At 34.6% G+C, this 19,694-nt stretch overlaps 1 protein-coding gene across 2 annotated transcripts in view; it reads right to left on the reverse strand.

The window, feature by feature from the left end:
* The window catches only part of LOC140445213 (PP2C-like domain-containing protein CG9801), a 38,082-nt gene extending 37,743 nt beyond the window's left edge, over nt 1-339 (reverse strand). Inside the window, exon 1 of one of the 2 annotated variants that reach the window (XM_072537107.1) lies at nt 54-339. The gene's annotated coding sequence lies outside the window, so the exon portion shown is untranslated. The remainder of the gene's footprint in view (nt 1-53) is intronic. The other variant, XM_072537108.1, reaches the window with a different exon arrangement.
* Nucleotides 340-19,694: the final 19,355 nt, after the last annotated feature.

Raw genomic sequence — 19,694 nt, forward strand, 5'->3', positions numbered from 1 at the left:
ATAACGCAAAATGTAAATAAACACAACCATTACATACGTTAACCTCAATTTACCTGCATGTATTAATTTTCCTATGTTAGCTTATCACTATTAGGCGATTAAGAAAATTGTTAAATCATGTTTATTTTAGTAAAAATGCTGTTGACTAATATCTGGTTATAGCATCTTTTATAAAAAATATTAAATTATTGGTCACACCCAAATTCATACATACATTCTCATTTTTGGAACTTGTGCAATGCAATGTTTTCGTCATCTCTCATTTTAATTTCGTTTATTAGACAAGGAAACTTAATTCAGATATGTCTAAGATTCCGTTCATCGTGAAATATGCGTGATCTAATTTTTATTTTCGTAATTTTGTCTGTTGACACACGAGCATTTAGATATGAACTAAAAAATTTGGCCAAAAGCACAAAAACTGTACTTTTATGATGAATGTCATTTATTTATACCTGCTTACAGTAGCGTGGTCAGGATTTTATTGTGTGTGTCAAAATAAAAAATTTATTGGATACGGGATGTGCATCGAGTTAGAATACGAAGCGATGGTTTTTAATTTAATTTAAATTGAATTAAATTGAATTCAATTTGTTTTAGTTTGATTCCATTCTATTCAATTCGATTGAATTCGATTCAATCCCATTAGATTCGATTAGATTCATTTTATTTTATACTATTCCATATTATTTATTTTATATCTCTGTATTCTATTTATGTTATTCTTTATTTTTTATTTATACTTTATTTTATTGTATTTCAGTTTAGTCTATTTTATGTTATTAAGAAATGCGAATGTGACTGCGTTTACTACTCCACGTTGTGTGTGGCCGCACGATCTGTAGTTTCATTAAGTTTTTTTTTTTTTGTTTTTATTTTTCACAACTCTGCGCGATCCATTTCACCGATCAATGCATTCCGCCCGTGTTCGCAATAAGAAAGCTATGCTTCCAAAAAAGTAATTTTTTTGTTTTTTAAATATATAAATTTTGATTACTATATATAATATTACATTTGAAATTTAGGAAGGCGTACCTATACTTTTTTCTAATTTTTGTTCTAAAGAAAATAATGAATACCAGATTTCAACGCCCTCCAGGTTATTTGGTGGTGGCGCAGCACCCATTGTAACCACGTCACTGTTTTCTTATTTTACATTTGTAGGAATTATAGTCATAATGTGTTTAAGAAAATCTAAATTCTAAATTGTTTATACAATGTATATTGTTTCTAAATAAAAACATTGACAACTACAAACAGGCTACAGTTAAAATAAGAATGTTAATTGATAGTTTTTACAACACATCTATTTCAGAACAGGGACGTAATAAAAAATTTTACTTTGATTAAAATATTTATTTTTTACTTATTTTTTACTTAAGTAATTGTACAAAAAGAAATAGTAGATTCTACACTTTAAAATATTACGATTTAAGCCAAATTGCTTTAATAAAATGTTGATATTAAGAAAGATACAGGGTGTTAAAGTGCAAAATTAAAATTTTATTTTTCACTATAACTTTCATGTTTGTAAACATTTATGTATAAAAATTTACAACTGGGTACTTTTAAATGTGAGAAATTATAATTTGATGCACACTCTGATGTAGCTGTAGAGGGCGCCACTTATGCCACATATGTGGTATAAATTTGCACTTAACTTTTTTGCTCTTTAAGTATCCAGATTTAGCCATACGGCTCACACACCCTCTAAGGGGAAAATTCACTCATCCCAGATACCTACGGTATCAAAAGGATTGAGCTCTGGTGGGACTCTTTCCATGTTATCGAGTCCTAGGTGACTTGGTATGTCGGTGTATCTCCCAAAAATTTTCGTACGCATCTGGACGTCGAAAGTAACACAGCTTTCTGCATAATCTTATATAGATGTGCATTTAGACCCAGCTTTTTTATGTTTTCTAGGAGGCTCTTCGGGATGACTCCAGTGGTAGAAAGAATAATAGGTATCGTCTGGGTACTTTCCATTCTCCATTTTCTCCTGATTTGTATTTCTAGATCTCTGTACTTGGCGATCTTTTCGTTGTATTTAACACGTAAATTATTGGTGTTGGGTATCGCCACATCAATAAGTGTTGTTTGCCTAGTAATTTTATTAACTAGTATGAGATCGGGTCTATTATGGGCCACTGGTTGGTCTGTAAGCACAGTGCGGTCCCAGTACAGCTTGTAGTTGTCATTTTCAAGCATTCTATCAGGGACGTATTGATAATAAGGAAGATGGTCGGTTTGGATAAGTCCCAGTTTGTCAGCTAGTTCTTGGTGGATAATCTTTCCTACTGAGTCATGACGTTCTTTATAATCAGTACCGACAAATGCCTGGCAGCCACCGGTAAGATGTTGGATGGTTTCTTGGGCTTGGCATCCATATCGGCATTTGTCATTTTGGACTTGAGGATCTTTAACAATATATTTCAGGTAATTTTTAGTTGGAATAACCTGATCCTGAATGGCAAGTAGGAAACCCTCAGTCTCGGGAAACATCCTTCCTGATGTCAACCAATAGTTCGACGCTGTATTGTCGACATATTCTTGGCTGATCTCATTAAGATGTCGCCCATGCAGAGGTTTACTCATCCAGGGCCCAGGCGCGCATTTTGTCTTGCTTAGACAGGTGGTTTATGCGCATTTCTTGTTCCCTCAGTTTAAGCGGTGTCGTATCATCTACTGCGCAAATTGCTCGATGTAAAGTAGATGTCTCAGCCTGTACCTGAAAATAAGTTCTTAAATTAGCAATTTGTTTATCCAATTGCTCACCTATATCCATAAGTCCTCTTCCCCCTTGATACCGCGGTAATGTTGTTCTCTCTACTGCACTACGTGGATGATGTTTTTGCGCCTTTGTGAGAAGTGTTCTTACTTTCCGCTGAAGACCCTCTATATCCGTTTTTGACCACTTTATAATACCAAATGAGTAGCTCAGCCCGGAACAGGCGTACGTATTTAATGCCTTAAACAAATTTTTACTGTTAAGATATGACCGATTTAGTTGTCTTACTCTTCGCACGAACTCCGAAGTTAGTTCAGTTTTCATTTGTTTATGGTCAATTTTCCGCGCTTGTTTTACTCCGAGATATTTGTACATATCATTTTCACCCATTGCCTCGATGTTTTGTCTAGTCCAAAATTCATACTGATATCATTTGAGAAATTTTCTACAGTTTTTAGCATCTCATCTAGGTGGTTTCGAGTGGAAGCCATTAATTTTAAATCATCCGTATACAACAGATGATTAAGCTTCGCTACAACAGTGTTGTTATTTTTGATGCTAAAACCTGAGTCAGTAGAGTTCAGCAGCTGAGATAGTGGGTTCATTGCTAGGCAAAACCAAAGTGGACTCAACGAGTCCCCCTGGAAAAGCCCCCGGTTAATAGGGATATCTTCAGTTTCGATATTAATTTCACCCGGTATTTGAAGGTGAATTTTAGTCTTCCACTCTGCCATTATATGCTTCAAAAAGGTCACGAGATTATCATCGACTTTATATATTTTCAATATATCTATAAGCCATTCATGCGGCACTGAATCAAAAGCCTTCTTGTAGTCAATGAAGGCAGTAAAAAGGTTTCTTTTTTTGGTGTATGCCTGGTTAGAAATGACTGAGTCGATAATAAGTTGTTCCTTGCAGCCCATGGACCCCTTAGCGCATCCTTTCTGTTGAGGCTCTATGATATTGTTCAGAGCACAATGTTGGTAGATACGCCGGGCCACACAGGATGTGACCAATTTGTACAAAGTTGGAAGACAAGTAATTGGGCGGTACTTTGCTGGATCTTGGGTGTTACTTTGATCCTTCGGTATTAGATAAGTGGTTCCCTGAGTAAGAAATGCTGGCATTTCCTGTGAATTAGAAATAATATTATTAATAAATGCTGTTAAAAGCTCATGAACACTCCAAAACTTCTTTAGCCAGAAGTTTTGAACTCCGTCTGGTCCAGGAGATTTCCAGTTATGAAGCTCTTTGATAATGTTCGAGACTTCTTCAGTGGTGAAAGGTTCATAAGGAATATTACTGTAGTGTTGACAGTTGTTCGTCGTTTGTTCAATCCATCCAGCATTGTTGTTATGAGTAGCTGGCGTCGAAAGTTGGTTTCCCCAAAACTCATGAATTTCTTCTTGGCTTGGGTAGGATTTATTTACATTTTCTACGGTGGAATTTAGTTTTCTATAGAAAGCCTTCTCTGCATTCTCAAAAAGTATATTGTCGCATTTACGGTTGTTACTAACTTTGTATCTCCTTAGGCGACCTGATTGTAATGTGTCCAGGCAGTGTTGAGCTGTGTTGTTTTCTGGATCATGTTGTGAGTGTCTTGGAGTGTTCAGAATTATTTCTTCAGTTCTTTTAATTACTTTTCGACTTCTTACTCCTCGGATGTATTCTGTAATTTGTCCAATATCCCTGCGCAATAATTCAATTTTACTCAGCAGTCTTTTTTCCCAGGGTGCAATTCTGTTTTCAGTCCTTCCGATATTAGTTCCCCGTCGTGTTCTGATCTTAATGCCCATAACATTAGCAATTGCTGTTGCTGCACAATAAATCAGCATATGCAAATATTCTAATGTATGGGCTTCCACGATATAATTGGATAGGACTTTGGTGTTCATAATTTGTAACAGCGCACCTAGTTTCTTACAAGAGTTTATTTTTGGTAGCGGTGGTCTGACCATTAAACTCTTGTACGGCACGTGCCATTTCTCTTACCAGGCTATCGTGCAACTCGTTGTTGTCCTGCTGCGTATTAACAGGTTGAGTTTCTTGTATGATGGGCTCAGGAATCTGCTCATTAGGGATTTGATTATGGACTTGATCCACAACTAGCTCTTGGTTATGAATCTCCCGTTCGACTTCGCTTCTGATGGTATCGCGTCTAGCCTCTGGGATAAGATTATTTCTTATAATTACCCGGTATTGATCTGCTATTCGCTGTTCAGATACTTGAATCTCTGGGTACTCCCTGCAAAATTCGGCATACAGTTGTTGTCGATAGCCGATCGTTTCTCGACCGAGGTTCATCACCTTGTAATAGAAACGCAAAATGTTTTCATTAATAGACACAGTCCATTTCATGCGCTGCCTCGGTCGTCCCGCTTGAGTGAGCGCCGGCTGATGTTCCAGCGCAGCACCTTCAGCGGGTGGAGCTCGTGTTGTTGTTTGGCTCATTTGTGGTTCTTCTTGTTGTTGGGCTGTAGCTGATTGTATGACAGGGGCCCGCCTCCTCAACACCCTGCCACCGACGTCCCGCATGCTGTCACGTCCAGCGCCGGCTCCAGACGTGCCCTGGCGATCCCCAGGCAGCGACCCTAAACATAAATTATTAAACTCCATTTTGCTCTTTAAGTTATTATTATTATTATACATAAGCGAGGGTAGAGGAACTAAGTCCCTATTATGCCCAAAAACAAAGAAATTTCATTAATAACCTACTAGTAAAAAACAAAAATTAAAAATAAAAGAAATAAAATTACAATTTTTGGTTTAAAAGAAAAACAATATTTTAACTATAATGTTAAACGGTCAAGTCTGTTTTTGAACGAGTTGGTAGAGGGAGCAAAGACAATGTTATCGTTAAGGTTATTCCAGTACTCAAAAACTCTATTTGGTAAAAAGTTCTGCCTTGATCTTGTAGAAAAATTTTCTTTCTTCAGTTTGAACTGATGACCTCTGAGGCGTTCATCTTGATTAATGATAAACATTTCAACGAGATTTCCAAAATTGAATTTTAATATTTTAAAAGTTGTAATTAAGTCTCCACGTTGTCGGCGAAGTTCAAAAGAAGTTAGGTTAGCCATACTGTTTTTCTGCATAAGAAGGTCTTCTCAGTCCCAAAGAAATTCGGGTGGCTTTTCTTTGGACGTTTTCCAACATAGTCTTGTCTCGAACCAGATCAGGATACCACGTTGGTCCAGCGTATTCAAGTATGGGTCTTACGTACAGAGTGTAGAGTTTACAGAATGATTGCATTGAAACTCTCGAAAAACACCTCCGAATAAGATACAGTCTGGAGTTCGCACGTTTACAAATAGAGGTAATATGGTCGGACCAAGTTAGGCTGCTGTTTATGATAACACCAAGATCGTTATACGAAAACACGGAATCTAATGGCTGCCCGTTAACAAAGTACGGCACAAGTGGGTTATTTTTACCAATTCGAAGCACTACACATTTTTCAGCTTTTAAGGATAGTAACCACTGGGAACACCAAGTTAAAATAGAGTCGATTTGGAGGGTTAGCTGGTTTGTGATTGGATTGGCATATATTTTTGTGTCATCAGCGTATAAAGATATTTTACTTGAGACATAATAAGGAACATCGCTGGTGTAAACCGTAAACAGCAGAGGTCCAAGGACGGAACCCTGAGGCACTCCACTTTCCACTAACCTGTCCTGTGAGAAAGATTCGCCAACTCTAACTTTGTAATATCGATCTGTCAGAAAATCATCTATCCAACGAAGTTGATGAGAACCGCGAACTCCGAAATGTTCTAGCTTATGTAAAAGTCTGCGCTTAGGTACACGGTCAAAGGCTTTAGAGAAATCTAGATAAACAAGGTCGACTGGCGTTACCTGTATTTGGGATAAAAAATATTAAAGATACATTATTTTAACAAAAAAGAGGTATACCTGTTAATAACTTCAAAACTCAACAGTTTTCGAGATAATCGCATTTTACAAATCAGCTGCATAATTCTGATCTAATGCAATTACTCCAGGCAACGAAGATAAATAGACAAAAACATTAATACTTCTGAATTTTGGAATAAAATACCTTTAACTAAAGTTAATAGTTAACAAAATATTAAATAAAATAAATATATCAGCAGGATAATTAATAATAGGATTAGACAAAATAACAGAATAATAGGATTTTACATCAAACATTTTACGTTTTATGTTAAATTAAAGTTATAATCAAAACATTTTGTTTACAAATTAAGAAATAGTTAAACTAAATAACATAACTTTTTGTCAAAGTAAGTGTTCGATATGTCCACCATTTTCTTTAATTCATTTGTCAATATATTCCATAAAAGATCGTCTCATATTAAATAGCATCATTGGTTCTAAAGAAACTGCTGCAGTATTTATTTCTTCCCATAGTTGATTGCGAATTTTTATGAGATTCTTATAGACACGTTGTTTTAATGCGCCCCATACACCAAAATCAAGCGGATTAAATTCGGGGCTACTTGGTGGCTATAATGTATAATGGATGAATATATTATTTTGGATACATATCCAGATCTTATGGTATATTATGGAACTTATTTGTCGCAGAAGTTACATAATGTATTAAACTGTGATGTATCTCATTCATTGGTTACTTATATACACACGGAATAACCTATCGATGACATTACTTATTTATATGATTACGTTACAGCTTACGAATAACTATAATTACATCTCGAACAAATGGACTATTATGATTTACTAACGAACTAATATTATGCTGAACTAAATTGCCGGCGTGTTTACTATATTTATAACAATATCGGTTATTAGGACAACGATGATGTTTTTGTAAAAATGCTGAGTCTTTCAGGTTAGATTTGTAGCAAAAGTTCAATACCTGGGCTCTAGTTTCTATTTGTTCTAATAAAAATGGGTAAACCATTTACGTAATGAACAATAAGTATTCTTTTCGGATTTTTTATGAATTAAATAATTATATCAATATCTCACCACATTACCAAGGAATATGACTACCACGACCAATCCAACGTTCAGAAAAGTTGTATTTATGTATGTTCTAACTGCCTTCTCTCTAGAATGTGGTGGTGTACCATCTTGCATAAACCACATATTTTGGGTTTTTAGCATTTTACAATAGAAAAAAGTAATACAACGCAATTATAGAAACTTAAGAAGCGATAGCAAAGGGAAATTGTAAACAAACAACGGACGTATAAACGTCTGAATACGGACACGGCACCTAAAGAAGAAGTATGAAGTATCTTTTCTCCAATAAGACATTTAGCACCCATAACAAAGCATTTTGTGATGTTACATTATCATCTTTGAGTTGTTTTAATAAGAATAAACTATGGATTATACTACAGGTATTCAGTGCTTTACCGCACAAATATCAAACTAAGAATTATTGTACAGCTGACTTATAAAATGCATTTATCTCGAAAACGGTTGAATTTTAGGTTACTAACAGGTATACCTTTTCTTTGTAAAAATAACGTATCTTTAATATTTTTTAACACAAATAGACCTAACTTAAAGAGCAAAAAAGTTAAGCGCAAATTTATGCCACACATGTGGCATATGTGGCGCCCTCTATTAGTTACATTAAAGTAAGTATAAAATTATAATTTATCCTACTCAAAAGCATCCAACTGTAAATTTTTGTCCAAAAATATTTACAAACGTAAAAGTTATAGCGAAAAATAAAATTTTAAATTTCCACTTTAACACTCTGTATCTTTCTTAATATCAACATTTTATTAAAGCAAGTTGGCTTCAATCGCAATATTTTAAAGTGCAGAATCTACAGTTTCTGTTCGTACAATTACTTAACGACCACTCTGCATATGGTTAAAGCAGGACATAATGGTATGTGCTAAAATTAATTTTGAACATTTTTTATTTACCATTACAGGGACCCTCCCTTTTATTGCATGCTTGTATTGATAACTGATGTATAACGGACTTGGTAATTACTCTTGGATTTTAGATTTATTAATACTATAGTCTGGCAAATAATAAGTGAAATTACTCATGAGCGTGATTAGTTGGGTTTTTCGTATCGTTTAGCGAAATAATTTTTAAAAGAAAAATATTAATCTGGCTCGGTTCTTGCTCTCCAAAATGTTTGAACTTCTCTCCGTCACAAATTGCAAATAAAGTTAGTGAAATATTTTTCAGAATATTTCACTAACTGTTTTTGTTACGTTCTTTTGTTAAAAAAACTATGTCCTTTTAGAAAAATCAGTAAGTATATTTATAACAAAAAAAGTAAAATATTACATAAACTAACCTATTTTTGATGTGTAAGTTACAAAAAGATTCCTCTATTTTGTAAAACAGATATTTACTTTGCATTCCATATAAAAAAATCAGTTTTTGGTCTAAACCATCTTTTTTACAATAAACTTGTTTTTCTTTGCATCATTTTTGGCAGAAAGTGGTGTTATCCGCTAAGTGTCTCGACCTTGAGTGGTCTAACTTCCTGGGGCTAGTTTTGTGATGATTGAGGACTTTACCTGTTTATGGAAGGCCTAAATAGTTTTGGTAGTTCTGTACAAAGAAAAAGAGTTCTCGAAGTTACTTATAAAAATGCAAGCATCTTAGTATACTCTTTTTTCTTACACCTAATGCTTGTTCTTGGTCTCAACCTAAGAGGTCTAATGTGGCTCATCCCTAGGTTAAAGTTGTACTTTAAGTTGTAAAATCCAAATTTGTTAATACAGTCTATTATGATCTCTGGTGCCACTTTTATGAAGCCGTAAGTATCGGTTCATTATTTTTATTCATATCTAATAGTTCTTTGGATCTCTTCTTTGGAGTTGCATGTATAGAAGTCTTCGAATGTTTTAAGACCCATTTGTTTGTTCCAATGCAATGGTTACGTTACATTTATTTATCCCAGTCATGTATTGTCCTTTTGTCTGTACTTTTTACTATATCAACAAGAGGTTCTGGACATAGTAAACTTACTTTGGATCAGGTTCTAAAAATAAATATTCTACCATAGATGGTAACTACGTGATAAATATCTAGTAAGTATACTAGCAAGAAAAAGGTTCTTATAACATTTTTTGCTTGCCTTTAACCTGTAATATTTTTCAACTAAGCTACACTTTCTTACACACATAGAAAACGAAAATAATTTAGTTCATTTTCCCACGTTCATACATCTTCCTATGGTATTTTGTATATATAGAATAGTGTAGTATATATTTAGTTTTCTCAAAGTTATAAGTACATTGAGTGTTAGAAGTATACAGGAGCCTTTGTGTTTAACGATATATTCATCATTTTGGCTTTACAACCCTGTGTGGGTCCTAGCCTCCCCAAGAATTTTTCTCCAGTCGTCCCTATCCATCGCCTTCCTCCGCCAAGCACGTATTTCCATATTTCTCATGTCTTCATCGATGTTATCTAGGAATCTTGTTCTGGGTCTTCCTCTTCTTCTTTGACCAATAGGTCTATCAAGGAGCGTTTTTCTAGCTGGGTCGGTTTGCTCCATCCGCATTACATGGCCTACCCACCTCAGACGTCCTATCTTTATGTGTTTTACGATATCTGGTTCCTGGTATATCCTATAGAGTTCGAAGTTGTATCGTCTTCTCCAGACACCGTTTTCATTTACCGCTCCATAGATGCGCCTTAGTATTTTTCTTTCGAAACATCCTAACATGCTTTCATTGCTTTTTGTTAAAGTCCAGGTTTCTGAACCATATGTTAGGACTGGGCGTATTATTGTTTTGTAGAGTTTTACTTTTGTATTTCTTGATATAACTGTAGATTTAAAAAGGAGATTAAGCCCAAAATAGCATCTATTAGCCGTGCAAATTCTGAGGTTTATCTCTGCGGTAGTGTCATTTTCAGTATTGACGAGCGTTCCCAGGTATACAAATTCGTTAACTGCTTCGATGACGTCATTTTCTATAACAAGTGGCCGTAGTGTTTGTGGTTGCGTACCTATTTTCATGTATTTTGTTTTATTGGTGTTTATTATTAAACCCATTTTTGTAGCCGCTTCCTTTAATGCTACGTACGCCTCTCGTGCTGCGTTTTCCGTTCTCCCAACAATATTGATATCATCAGCATATGCTAAAATTTGCACAGATTTGTTATATATTGAACCGGTAGTTGTGATTTGTGACGTACGTATTACTTTTTCCAGAGCTAGATTGAATAGTATACAGGAGAGTGGGTCTCCCTGACGTAGCCCGTTATTTGTTTTAAAAGATTCAGAGAGTTTCCCCTGGATTCGTACTTTGCATTCAACTTTTTCAAGGGTTAGTTTGGTTAAACTTACCAACTGATTTGGTACTCCTAGGTCTATCATTGCTCTAAACAATTCTCTTCTATTTACAGAGTCGTAGGCTGCCTTATAGTCTATAAATATGTGGTGCGTGTCTACACCGTATTCCAGTGTTTTCTCTAGAATTTGTCTTAGGGTTGAAATCTGATGAATTGTTGATTTACCACCTCTGAAACCAGCCTAATATTGTCCTATTATTCGCTCTGCATATGGTGCCATACGATGGCATAGTATATTGGAGAATATTTTATACGCTGCATTTAGGAGCGTAATTCCTCGATGGTTAGAGCATTCAAAGATATCTCCCTTTTTGTGTATGGTGCAAAGTATTCCAATATTCCAATCATTGGGAAGGGACTTCTGTATCCATATTTTTTTTATAAGCTGCTGTAGCGCTATTATGATATCGTGGCCACCTTCTTTATATAATTCCGCTGGGAGATTATCTATTCCGGGTGATTTGTTTCTGGCTAGTTTGTTTACAGCGTCTTTAACTTCCAGGATCGTTGGTGGATCCTCCTCCCTCTCGTCTGCTCCGCTTACCTCGCAGCTTTCGTCTTCCGGGTTTTCTTCTTCCTCTATATTAAGTATCTGGTTAAAATATTCCGTCCATCGGTTTAGTACGTCTGTTCTTGTTGTTAAGAGATCGCCATTTAAACTTCTACATTGATTTGTGTTTGCCTTAAATTCTTTTCTGTTGATGTTAACTTTCTTATAGAATGTTCTGAATTCTTTCTCTCTGTTGAGGTTTTCTATATATTGAAGTTCCTTTTTTAAGTGGTTTCGTTTCTTCATTCTGTGTATTTTCTTTTCTTCTCTTCTCTTTGTCTGGTAATTCTCTATACTTGTTCTAGTTCGGCGGGTAAGCATTTTTGCAAAGGCTTCATTTTTTTTCTGTGTTGCGTCTTTGCATTCATCGTCAAACCAGTGATTTTTTCGGGAACACGTTTCTGTTCCTATTTCATCTTGTGCTGCTGACTCAATATCTTCCCTTATTCTGTTACAGAATGAGTCTATATCTCTCTGGTCTTCTTCGCCTAGACTTTGATTTCTTAACCTATTGGTAACATTTTCCCAGTACTGTTTTGCAACAGTTGCGTCTCTCAGCTTCTGTACATTCCATTTCTTTCTATTTATTTCTTTTTCTTTGTTGAAGTTTGAAATTCTAGCCCTTAGTGTTGAGATCACTAAACAATGGTCTGAGTCTATGTTTGCGCCTCTATAACTTCTGCAGTTTATTATGTCCGTTCCGTGTCTTGAATCTATTAAGATGTGATCAATCTGACTAGTTGTTCTTAAATCAGGGGAGGTCCAGGTTACCTTGTGTATATTCTTGTGTTCAAAATAGGTGTTAGCGACGGTCATGTTCAGTGCTGCTGCTAAGTTTATCAGTCGTAATCCATTATCGCTACTGATGTTGTGTAGGCTATGCCTTCCTATAGTCGGCATAAGCATTAACGATATATTGCTTTTGTTAAATATTGTTTAATTAAATAATAATGGAAGAACCTATAATTGCAGCGAGAGTATAAATGTAAAAAGTACTCGCAAACAGTTAGGACTTGAAGCTAAAAAATAGTGTCTAATAATGTGTAGGAGAATTTGAGAAAAACATTGTCTCAGGCGGAGGCAATAAGTCGTTGTGAATATATGACCGGAGTATCGTCATCCACTGTTTACAGGATTTTCCATCAAAAACAACGCTCGGATGAAGTTCAGGTCCCACAGAGACATCTACGAGGTCGAAAACCAATTGAATTTAATGAACATAACAATTCAGAAATAAGACGTACAGTTCATTATTTTATTTTAATAAGGAAATTCCTACTCTAGACAAAATCTTTTCTGCAATAAAAACTAATGAAGTAATTCCCCAAATGATTAATTGATAGAGAAACCTGAAATCATTACATGGCGTGGCAAGTATCTGGACATACTGTTAAAAATGTGTGGACTGACACTACTGTAACAAGTAGTAGGCAAGCTTTTGCTGAAGGTCTATCTCAAGAATTCCGAGGACTGACAGATAAAGGACAACGAGTAATAGTGACTTATATTGGAAGTGACAGCGGCTTTCTAAAAGACAGTGGTCTAATTTTTTTATAAAAAAACCGGCGATTACCATGAGGATATGAATGCAGATCGTTTTGAACAGTGGTTTCAATATTTTCTGCAACTTGTTGAAGATAACTGCGTCATCGTTATGGACAATGCATCAAACCTTAGTCACAGAATAAATAACAATCAGAATAGAATACCCACTCTGCTTGTCAAGATAAGTACGCGCATCTCGTTCGCGCAGACGAAATCAGCCATGTTTTAAACGGAACCAGTGCTGTTCAGTGAAATTTTATCTGGTGTGCATAGAAAAAACCCATAATACGCAATATTTTATGTCGTATTTTTAGTTAAAGAATATATTAAATTATTTCAAATTTACTAATTATTAATCTCTAAAAATTGTAATTCTGGTTCTACCGTAGCTTGTCACAAATTTCTCAATCCGAGTCTGTGTTTCCGTTTAATATATGGCGATCGCGTGCTGACACACTTCAAAGGCGGCATCTGAGAGTGGGCATTCTGATTGTTTTAAGACTTCTACCATATCACTGGGAATTGAACCCGATTGAGCTAATCTGGGCACAAACAAAGGGTTATGTGGCACGTCATAATGTAACTTTTAAAATTGAAGATGTGAAGCGTCTGCTAAATACTGCTATTGATGAGGTTACGCCATTAGCATTTCAGAATGCTATTTCCCATGTAGGTACGTAAGGTCGAAAAACGAATGTGGGAATTAGATAGTGGGAGTTTCAATACAGTGTGTCCATGCTTTTCTAAAGTACTCTTTAGGACGTATAATTTGTTAAATTGCTGTGTGTATAAGTTGTTTATTTTTTGTATAAAAATCTTCGAAACACAATCATTTTCCATTAAAAAGCTTTGAAGTTCAGCTTTCTGTGAATATATATTTGGTATCTTAGTGAGCTGTCGGGAAGTGTTATCAAGCACTATTACACTATTTAGCTCCTAGTTTGAGATCAGTTAAATTTTCAAACCAATCTTCAAAAATATCATTTTTGGAATTTAAAGCATTCGGAACCCATCCCTTACTTCCCCCACAATGTAAAATAATTAGCCGTGGTCCTTTATTTGCAGGCATTTTTTTTATTTGCAAGCACATGTTTGAACCACCTGTCCATCCTGTAAATTCGCCTGCTTTTTTGTCTATATTTAGTAATTTGTTCTAGATATATATTACGTTTGTTCACTATTCTTTGGCTTTCCATAACTGCTTGACGTTTATTTAATGTTTCAAATTTAAAGCCAACTTTCTTTACCCAATTTAATTAGTTTTCTCACAGCAGTTTATGTTCCCACCGGTAGTTTCCAATTTCTTTCTTATTTTTTATTATTTTTATTATTTCTATTGTAGATATTTAATTGCTTCTGTAGCCATCGTATATTGTGGTTTTCAATAGTTTTATAAGTGAAGCATCTAAAGAGCTTCTTGCGATGATAGACTTCATTTTTAACTATTTTGTATACAGTTGAAAGAGGAATCTCTGCTTAATCAGAAATTGCTTGTAAAAGTTTTTCATCAAAGCCGAATTTCTTATATAGATTTGTGTACACATTGAATCTTCATTACAGATGTTTTTTTCAGGAATTACATTCACACCTATACGGGCACTTTTTACAAAATCAGTGTTGTTATCGTACGCTACAATTTCAACTACATTATCCCACAGACACCACATTACCATTCAAAATAATTAAATTCCAGCAAACACCCTGCACTCATACTAAACAAACTGCTTCCCAACTAAAATGCTTCACACGAGAATCCGATCGGTTGTAAAAAAGATAAGATGAAGGTATTGCTTTATCTTCTGTCTTGGATTGGCCCATATGTGTAATAAAATCAGCTCCTATTATGACTTTCTCCTCTGATGAAATATGACTCGATTATTGATACTACATAATTGATTATAAAAAAATGTTCTATCATTCTCACCCAGTCATGTTTGAGGAGCATACACACATTCAATACTTCTGTATTAAGTACAAATTTCACACTAATGTCTAGAGCCTGACCCACTACTCTGAGCCGCGTAATGTAAGTTGTCTATTATGAATTTGAATCGGGAAAATTACTGATAGACTCACGCATGACGTCCGATATCGGATAATCATTTTTTACTAAAATAGATGTTATAATTATTTTTCTTCCAAAAACGAATTGTCATTAGAACAGGCAATTTTAGTTCTATCATATATTGATTTAATAACTCCTTTTTTAACATTTATGTTGTGATTTGATTTATAATTTGGATATATGTACATATGCGCAACAAAAAGTATTAAAAGCCAGAGCTTTTCGAGGAACTAACCATCATTTAATAAATAATTTTTATATAACTGTGCTGAATAATGTATTTCGAAACAGGGAAATTATTCATTTATAGATATTACAAAGAAAAGGTCTCTAAAACGTTTTTAAGCAAGCCAAAAAAATCACATTACAAGGAATGAATGAATCAAATATGTAGCACCTTTTTGTAGATTTATTATTCAAAAACAAACTGAAGTTATTACTATAAACAGGGATCTGTATAGCTGTGGCTATGCTTGACTTAAATAAAACAACGATTAGATAGAAAAAAAATCACAAATATTAAAATTATCTATATTTTTTAAATGTTAATATAATTTGGTACATTGATTTTTATATTTAATATTTTCTAAGTAAGTTTTTATATAAATAGATAGTCTATATATAAATGTACCATTAGATGAAACTTTGAAAACAATTAGGACCAAATTGCAAAATGATAGATTAACAACTAGAACCAAATTAAATGTGTCAGCTATAACGGAGCTGTTGACATTATCTACTGACAACACTTATTTTCATCTAAACAATGATTTCTATAAACAAAATTTTTGGGCTGTGCTTTAAATCCATAATTAGCTAATATATTGATGGAAGACTTCAAAACAAATATTCCTAATCAAAATTTAAAGCTCACAATACGTTGAAAATATGTAGATGATCTGTTGGAAACACTTTTGATTAATATAAATAAAAGGTAAAATAGAGGAGTCAATAAAACTTACAATGGAAAAGAAATAAAATAAATCGTTGCCTTTTCTGAATGTTTTAATCTCAAAGGAAAATAGTGGATATGGGACGCATGTATACAAAAAACCAACACATATGAACATAATTATATCTAACTTATAAATCAAATCACAACATAAATGTTAAAAAGGGAGTCATTAAATCATTATATGATAAAACTAAAATTGCCTGTTCTAATGACAATTCGTTTTGGAAGAAAAATAATTATTAACATCTATTTTAGTCAAAAATTATTATCCGATGTCGGACGTCATGCGTAAGTCTGTCAGTAATTTCCCCGATTCAAATTCATAATAGGCAACCTACATTACGCGGCTCAGAATAGTGGGTCGGGCTATAGACATTAGTAAATTTCACTGGCATTATTCCATCACTTGTTTTTACAACTTCTATTACGTTATCTTTTATTTCACTATCAGCAATTATACAAACTCCATTCTTAGTGTTACTTTTCCCTACATGCCACAATTTATATCCTCCACCTAGTTTTTTCGCCCTTTGTCCCTTCCACCTAGTCTCTTGAATGCAAGCAATTTGTACTCTCCTTCTTTTAAGCGCATCTACTAACTCCACACTGTAACATTTTTTTAGTTTTTACTTTTTTATTTCCTTCAACATATAACCAATACGTCACTGGCCGTATCTGTGTTTTGGCAATAGCGCCTTGTACCCTATTGAATTGCTTTATTGAAGGCGTAACAAATTACTCTAACTGTAGTTAAAATGTATCTGCTTAAATAGAAAAATTCAACCCTTTGCGCGATCAACAGTTAAGATTTGTCATGCCACATATCTTCAATAGAGTTGATCCTAATAAATCTTTAAAAACAAAAAAGAAGTACTTTCCATAGTGCATTCTGCTGCATGTTCAACAATCAAATTTAGGGAATGGTCTGCACATGGTACGTATTTTACCAAACTATTCCTAGATTTTATTCGGGCTTGGAGACCGCTATAAACGCCAGACATGTTATTCGCATTATCATACGATTGCCTCCTGCATTCATCGATATTTATATTCAAGTTGGACAAAATTTTTACAATGCTGGCTTCCATATCTTCGGCCAGTGTTGCCTAAAAACCGTATAAATCACTCGACATGTGTTCCGGTGTCCGAGCAATACCTAATAATAAATGTCAGTTGATCTGTACGTGTTATATCAGGCATAGAGTTAACACTGATTGAATAATATTTGCCATAATGAATTTGTTTTACAATTTCTTCTAATATGTGGTCCGAAAGCACTTGCAAAAATTCAAAATAAATCGTTTTTGATAAATAAGATACTGAACCACAGCCTTTTGAAGCATATTTTCCAATATGGTCTTTTAAAAGACGATCGATCATATTTCGCCAACAACTCTAGTAATTCAAGGTAGTTGCCATTGCTAGTAGAATCAAATTTTCCGTCGGTTCCTCTAAAAGGTAGTCCCCTATTGGGGACTATGAAAAAGTGCCATTTTCGCTTGTAAAGAGTCGACAATATAAGCAGAATAAAGAGCCTGTGCTTTTGGAATAAACTAACCAGTCACGCCGAATTTTTTCATCATTCTTTAAAACTTTATGGAATAGTGATTTAGTGCAATACCTGTTTTGTGTTCCAATTTTTCTTTTTGAAGATTTAAAGTCTAAAGATCCTGTGTTTTGAATTCTTTCAGTACTTCACCTACACAATTTCCTGGCCAGAATTTTGGATCTTGTAAATCAACTCGATTAACACCACTTTCGACTAGAATTTGACGTTCAGGAGAACTCTTTTCAGGATGTATTTGAAGTATCAGAATTTGCTGTGGATGAATCATCTCGGCGTGATGAAGATCCTACTGCAAATTTTATTTTATGAAAAAAGTAACTAAAATAGTCAAATAAACCTAGCTTCTAAAACATCTGAAACTGTTGCAATTGGATCGTCTTGAAAAGAAGTGCTCGTTGGTATACTATCTTGCCCGGATTTGGTAATAAAAGCTGAATCTTTGGGTTTTTTTTTTAATACTGTATTTATTTTTTGTTGTTTTTTTTTTTAAACTTTTGTCGTTTCCAAAATGCACCTCCTTTCTTTCCGCTCATTTTTAAGAAACGTCACGAACATTTCACTAATAAATAAGTCAAATTTGAGACTAGTCTCGCAAACTGCGCTAACACGACTGGCACGTATCTTATCGGTAACGAGACGATATTTTACTAGAATGCTATTTCAGAAAATCAACCCCATAAATTTGAACTATCCCCATATAAGATTAAAACGTGATGGGAGCGACGACGTACCGCCTCTCAAAATTTACCGCCGGGGGCCAATAGTCCCATAGCCCCCCCCCTTAATCCGGCACTGCTTCAGAATATAGTTTTTTGTTTCTTATATTTCTTCGACACCCAAGGTTTCTTAGCTTTCCCCTTTTATTTACAAAAAGTTAAGTGGCGTCCTTTTTGTATCTTTATCTACTTTTCTATGGTAACCTTCCATACATTTCTCTATCGATCTATTCATCTATCCTATCTTACCTTTGATAATTTCTTCTGTTATACAACATACCGATTCCAAAAGCTAGTATTGAACCCACGACTCGCTCTTCCCCAACCATCTGGCTGCCGTTCGCAGTATATCCATTGGTGAGCTTTCTAGCAACATCCAACGCATTGTATAACACTCTTACCTGTAATACTTCCAATATTTCAAGAGCCTATTCTAATTTTTCTAACATGACGTAATGGTGTTACGTCACACCCGGACATAGTCCTCATCCGGAAATTCGAACTGGGGCTCAGTTTGGTTCCGGAACATATTACCTCAGGAGATGCCAGCATACCAGTATAATTTTTAGTACATTAAAGAGGTCCTTTTCATGATTATGGTCTGAAAAGATTTTCGGACGTTTGATGCCTGAATGTCCTCAATTTGGCCAACACACCATAAATAAAACTAAAGTGCAGTCCACACCCGCACTATACATGTAATTATTTCATTAATATTATTTTTTATCGCTTTCTGTGTCTACCTGTCATTTCCTTAACTTTTTATGGATATTAAATCTGTCGTATCTTACTTGGAGTTGTTCAATTTCTTGGCATTTCGTTGACATCTAGTTTTCTTTAGCTCCTCTGCTCTTTTTTTAAATTTTATTGATTCATTTGTATTCTTTTGGGTTTGTTTTATGTTTTCGTCTTTCGTCCATGATCCCTTGCGTTATCCATTCTTGTTTTCTGTTGTTTTCGTGAATCCGATGTCTTCTTTTTGTATCTTTGTTATTTTCATTTTTAGAGCAGTCCATGTTACTTCAAACGTCTGTCTGTACCAAGTTCTCTATCGTTTCTATTTCTTTCTCAACCTTGATACTTATTTCATATCACTATGAATGTCTGCTCTAGGATATCGATATCTTTTAGAAGATTTTATGTACTTCTTATAGTTGTGGTCGAATAAAATAAAGTAAATTTGATTTCTAACCATGCTACCTTTTCCCTCTGAAGATACAGTAGAATTACATACACACTCGAAAAATAACGAGCCACAAGAAAAATAAAGTAACAAAAC

Source organism: Diabrotica undecimpunctata, chromosome 7 (genome assembly GCF_040954645.1).
Source record: "Diabrotica undecimpunctata isolate CICGRU chromosome 7, icDiaUnde3, whole genome shotgun sequence".
NCBI classification, from domain to species: domain Eukaryota; kingdom Metazoa; phylum Arthropoda; class Insecta; order Coleoptera; family Chrysomelidae; genus Diabrotica; species Diabrotica undecimpunctata.